This window comes from Phyllostomus hastatus, unplaced genomic scaffold (genome assembly GCF_019186645.2).
Source record: "Phyllostomus hastatus isolate PE091 unplaced genomic scaffold, TTU_PhHast_1.1 phas_scaffold_114, whole genome shotgun sequence".
Lineage (NCBI taxonomy): Eukaryota > Metazoa > Chordata > Mammalia > Chiroptera > Phyllostomidae > Phyllostomus > Phyllostomus hastatus.
This window is the reverse complement of record NW_025334006.1, coordinates 10,434,420-10,440,069: the sequence shown is the minus strand read 5'-3', so window position 1 is coordinate 10,440,069 and position 5,650 is coordinate 10,434,420.

Below are 5,650 nucleotides of genomic sequence, written 5' to 3'. Positions count from 1 at the left end.
TTCCGGAAGTTGCTCTTTACTCAAAAGAGTCCGAAGGAAAACGTAGTAGGAGGGGAAAAAACGTTCCGGAATGAAAAAAAAAGTGACTCCAGGGGCGGAGCTTCTTGAACGGGGCTCCACCCTTCGTCCAAGTACCGCTCCACCCACCCCTACCCGTCTCCCACCGCCGCTGCGCTGCTTTTTACCCTGCTTAAAAATCTCATTTCCATGATTGAGCATGGGCTGTGAGCCAAAGTGTCGCAGGTTCAATTCCCAGTCAGGGTACATGCCTGGGTTGCAGGCCATGGCCCCCAGCAACTGCACATTGGTGTTTCTCTCTCTCTCTCTCTCTCTCTCTCTCTCTCTCTCTCTCTCTCTCTCTCTCCCTCCCTCCCTCCCTTCCCTCTCTAAAAATAAATAAATAAAATCTTTTTTTAAAAATCTCATTTCAGCCCTGGCTGGCATAGCTCAGTGGATTGAGGGCGGGCTGCGAACCAAAGTGTCGCAGGTTCGATTCCCAGTCAGGGTACATGCCTGTGTTGCAGGCCATGACCCCCAGCAACCACACATTGATGTTTCTCTCTCTATCTCATTGATGTTTCTCTCTCTCTCTATCTTCCTCCCTTCCCTCTCTAAAAAAAAAATAAAATAAATTTAAAAATCTTTAAAAAAAAATCTCATTTCCAGGACATTGCTCTGCAGTTTACCAGGGAAGACAGAAGTCGTTTTTGCTCGTGGCTAACCTAGGGTCTGACATATAATAGATGTTTAAATAAATATTAGTTTCTGAAGTGCCGCCACAGACTCCCAGATTACGTACATAAAATGTAGCCGTTGGGTTGGACAGGATATGAAAAGGTTAACGCCCACCGCAGGCGCCAAACGAAGAAAACTACAAGCTAAGCAACCGCCAAAATCTTCCCAGCACCAAGTGTCTAAGTGGTCAGCCATTCTCAGTCTGCCACAGAGACTACAGCGCCCCATCCGCTCTAAACGACGGACGCGGCATCTCTGGTCCCCTTACTCTGGACCAGAGAATCTCCCCAGAAGCGCAACCCCAATAAAATCCTGCTTTTGCCCCCTTTGTGGCTGATTTGACTTTACTCTTCGGCGGAAAAATCTTACATTTTGGTGCCGAAACCCCGGGAGGAGTTGTCCACTGGGGCCGCTCGCTCCTCCCCGTTTCCCCGAGGAAAGCCTCTGCGACTGCTCCACCAGTTCGGACAGCCAGGGTGAGTGTCCCTCTTCCCTTCTTCCCTGACTCTATTCTGACTCTGGGCCCCCGCCCCCGTCTGAAAATCGCAGCTGCGTCGGGGTAACCCAATCCTTGGAGAGAATGCTCTCCGCTTCTTGGGGTAACCGGCTGCCTGTGGAGATGTCCCAGGCCCCAAACCCCAGCCTGCCTGAAAGGTTGGTGGATTGATCTGCGGGACGCCAATTTCAATCCCCAATCGCCGTAGGGCCAGGGAATATGGGAGGACAGGAGTCCAGAATAGACCCCAAGACGCCTTTAGGGTGTCTCCTGAAAATTTGCCCGTAATTGACCCAGGTCTGAAACGAGAGATTGACCCAGGTCTGAAACGAGAGCGGTTAATCTTCCTGTCCGCCAAGGCCTGGCCGTTATGTCCTTTAGATAACCGCGAGACCTGGCCTCCTGATGGGACTTTCGATTTCGCTACCCTTACTGATCTAGAAAATTTCTGCAAACAAACTGGCAAATGGTCTGAGGTCCCCTATATCCAGGGTTTCTGGGCGCTGCGCTCCTGTTCTGATCTCTGTGCCACGTGCTCCACGGCCCAGGTCCTCTTGGCCAGGAGCGCCCCCGAACCTTCGTGCCCCTCTAAACCTTCCACTCCCAACCTCTCTTCTTTAACTGACCCACCCGAAGACCTCTCCTCTCCGCCTCCTTACCACCCCCCTCCTTCCGAACCCCTTGTCCCCGCACCACGGCCCGCGGGAGCTCTCCCTTCCGAGGATGCCTTATCCTCTCTGGTTAGCGCACACACGCGCTCCTGTTGGGCTCAGGCACCCCCAAACTCCCTCCTTGGTCCACTCCGGAAGTCGCAGGGGCGGAAGGAGTCGTCTGGGTTCATGGCCCTTTTTCTCTGTCAGACCTCTCCTCTATCGAAAAGCGTCTAGGTTCCTTTTCCACCAACCCTACAGGTTTCATCAAAGAATTTCAGTATTTGGTCCAGGCCTATGATCTTACATGGCATGACTTACACATCATTCTCACATCTACCCAAACCCCAGATGAGCGCAACCCTGTCTGAACAGCGGCTGGGGCACACGGCGATCAGGTTCACGCTACCAACCCCCTCTTGCCGGTTGGGGCGGATGCTGTTCCTCAAGCAAACCCCAGGGAGGGATTATCAGACGGGACAGGGGGGCAGAGGGGCGCCATGACCAAATGGTTGAGTGCCTGTTAGCAGGAATGCAACAGTCAGCTCAGAAGGCAATTAACTATGACAAACTCAGAGAAATTACCCAAGGCCCGAAAGAAAACCCAGCCCTGTTCCTTAACCACGTAACTGAGGCTATGGTTCTCCATACTCACTTAGATCCTACATCCAATGCAGGGGCCACTGTGCTGGCCACCCACTTCATCTCTGTCAGCCTCAGACATTCAGAAAAAAACTAAAAAAGGCAGAGGACGGTCCTCAAACCCCCATCCGAGATCTGGTAAACATGGCATTTAAAGTTTTTAACAACCGGGACAAAAATGCTGAGGCTGCTCGCCAAGTGCGCCTGCAAGCAGACGGTAGCCCTGCAGACCCAGGCTATAGTAGCAGCCCTGAGGCTGGCTGAAGACCCAGGACGTCACAACCCAGGGGCCAAGTCAAAGTCCGGGCCACAAAAGGAATGCTGCCAGGAGCCTGCTTCAACTGTGGTAAGGAAGGACGTTGGGCCCGCCAATGTCCAAACCCTCAACCGCCCACCAAACTGTGCTCCAACTGCTGGCAGCTCGGCCATTGGAGAGATGTCTGTCCCCTTAAAGGCTCGTTCCCGGTGCCCCAGCGCCTCCGCGAGGGGGATCAGCCAGCCAAGGTGAGGACTCCTGTCTGGCCTTAGAGCTCCTTGGCTTCATGGACGACTGATGCGGCCCAGACTTGAAGACTCCCATCACCCTTGCTGAGCCCAGGGTAATGCTACAGATAGTGGGTAAGTCCATCTCATTCCTAGTGAACATGGGAGCTAGCTATTCAGTCTTGCCATCACAGTCTGGTCCCCTTCCCCCTTCCCAGATCTCGGTCATGGCGGTTGACGAAACTCCATCACCCCCCCTTCGTACCTTTCCTTTAAACTGCAGCCTTGATAATGTCCCCTTCACACACTCCTTCTTGGTCATACCCTCCTGCCCCGTTCCACTCCTAGGAAGAGACATCTTGCAGCTCCTAGGGGCCTCCTTACAGGTCACAGCAAGCCTAAACCCCTCCTCTCACCTTCTCCTTCCTCTGCTCGAAGACCCTACCCCGTTAACCCAACCTCCAATCTCACCCACCCCAGTCAACCCTCAGGTGCGGGACACCTCCAAGCCTGTTGTGGCCTCTCACCACACCCCAGTCACCATCACGCTGAAAAACCCCACCATCTTTCCTTCTAGACCCCAGTTCCCAATCTCTGAAACCCATCGGAAAGGTCTCAAACCTATCATCTCCCGCCTTATGGGGCAGGAACTTTTAATTCCGGCCAACTCCCTGAGTAACACCCCAATTCTTCCAGTTCAGAAACCATCAGGAGCATACCAGTTAGTCCAAGACCTAAGGCTCATTAATGAAGCAGCAGTCCCTATCCACCCGGTGGTCCCAAACCCCTACACTCTCCTCTCCCACATCCCACCTACCACCACCCATTTTTCTGTTCTGGACCTCAAAGACGGCTTCTTTACTATCCCCCTCCACCAGGATTCATATTTTCTTTTTGCCTTTACCTGGACTGACCCTGACACCAACCTCTCACAACAACTGACATGGACAGTCCTTCCCCAAGGCTTTAGAGACAGCCCCCATCTCTTTGGGCAGGCTCTTGCTCGGGATCTTGCCACCTGTGATTTAGGCTCAAGCACTGTCCTAACCTCCTCCTGTGCAGTCCCTCGTTACCAGTGTCTCAACAACACACAGCCCTCCTCCTTAACTTGTTAGCAGACAAAGGATATCGGGTTCCCCCACCAAGGCTCAGATTTCTACACAGACCGACACCTACTTAGGTCTGTCCATAACCCCTACCACGTGGAGTCTCACTGCAGACCGCACTCGCCTCCTCCATGAGCTCCAACCCCCCACCAATGGAGATCAGATTCTCTCCTTCTTGGGATTAGTGGGGTTCTTCAGACACTGGGTTCCCGGCTTTGCCCTCTTGGCCAAGCCCCTGTACGACGCTGCAAAAGAAACTCCTATGGGATCCCTTACTTCTCCCAAGCTGGTAGAGAAAGCCTTCACCATGTTGCGGGACACACTCCTGCAGGCCCCCTCTCTAAGCCTTCCCAGTCCCACCCGTCCATTTCACCTTTTCACCAATGAACGCCAAGGCAATTGGCGTCCTGGCCCAACCTGTTGGCCCCTCCTACCGTCTGGTTGCTTATCTCTCCAAGCAGCTGGATCCAACCTTACGGGGGTGGCAGCCATGTCTCCGTGCCCTGGGCAGTGCTGCAGAGTTAAGCAAGGAGGCCCTCAAGCTGACTCTCTGCCAGCCGGTGGTCGTTTTCTCGCCCCACCGCCTTACTGATCTGCTCTCACACCAGGCTCTCTCACTGCTGAGCCCTTCACGCCTCCAAGAGCTGCACCTTCTGTTTATAGAGAGTACCGCTTTATCCCTTTGCCTCTCCCCTCGGCTCAACCCGGTCACCCTCTTACCAGCGCCCACCATCGATCCTGAACCCACTCACTCTTGTCCCAAAGCTCTTGACTTTCTCAGGCAGCCCCTAGACAGGGTGTCTGACATTCCACTCCCCAATGCTGACCTCACTCTGTCCGTCGATGGCAGTTCTGTGGTGGGGGCCTACACGGTGGTCACCCTTGCTTCCACCCTAGAAGCACGACCACTGCCTGAGGGCACCACCTCACAAAAAGCAGAACTCATCGCTCTCACCCAAGCTCTCTCTCTGGCAAAAAACAAGCAAGTAACCATCTACACAGACTCCAAATACGCCTTTCTCATTGTTCACAGTCACTCTACTCTCTGGAAGGAACGTGGGTTTCTCACATCTAAAGGCTCTCCCATCAGTAATGCATCTCTAATCTCTGAACTCCTCCAAGCTTTAGAATTACCTGCAGAAGTAGCTGTTGTTCACTGCAAGGGGCATCAAACCTCATGAGACCCCGTCTCCCAGGGCAATGCCCAGGCTGATGCCACAGCACAAAAACTGATGACTGGAGCTTCTCCCTCCCCCATACTCTTCCTGTCCACCCCAGTACCTCCTTCCTATACTCCTCAGGAACACTCTTCCCTGTATGCCGGGGGTGGCTGCATTGGCGATGGAGGCTGGATCTTCCTCAGTAGAAAAACTGCCATTCCCCAGCAGCAGGCTGTCCCCCTCCTCCCAGAAATCCACCAGTCACTGCACATGGGCCCCAAGGCTCTGTTCAAGTTCCTAGATCCCCTCTTCTCCTTCCCAAATCTTCTCCAGTCCATCAAGCAGGTGCATGCTGAATGCTCGGTCTGCTCTACAACG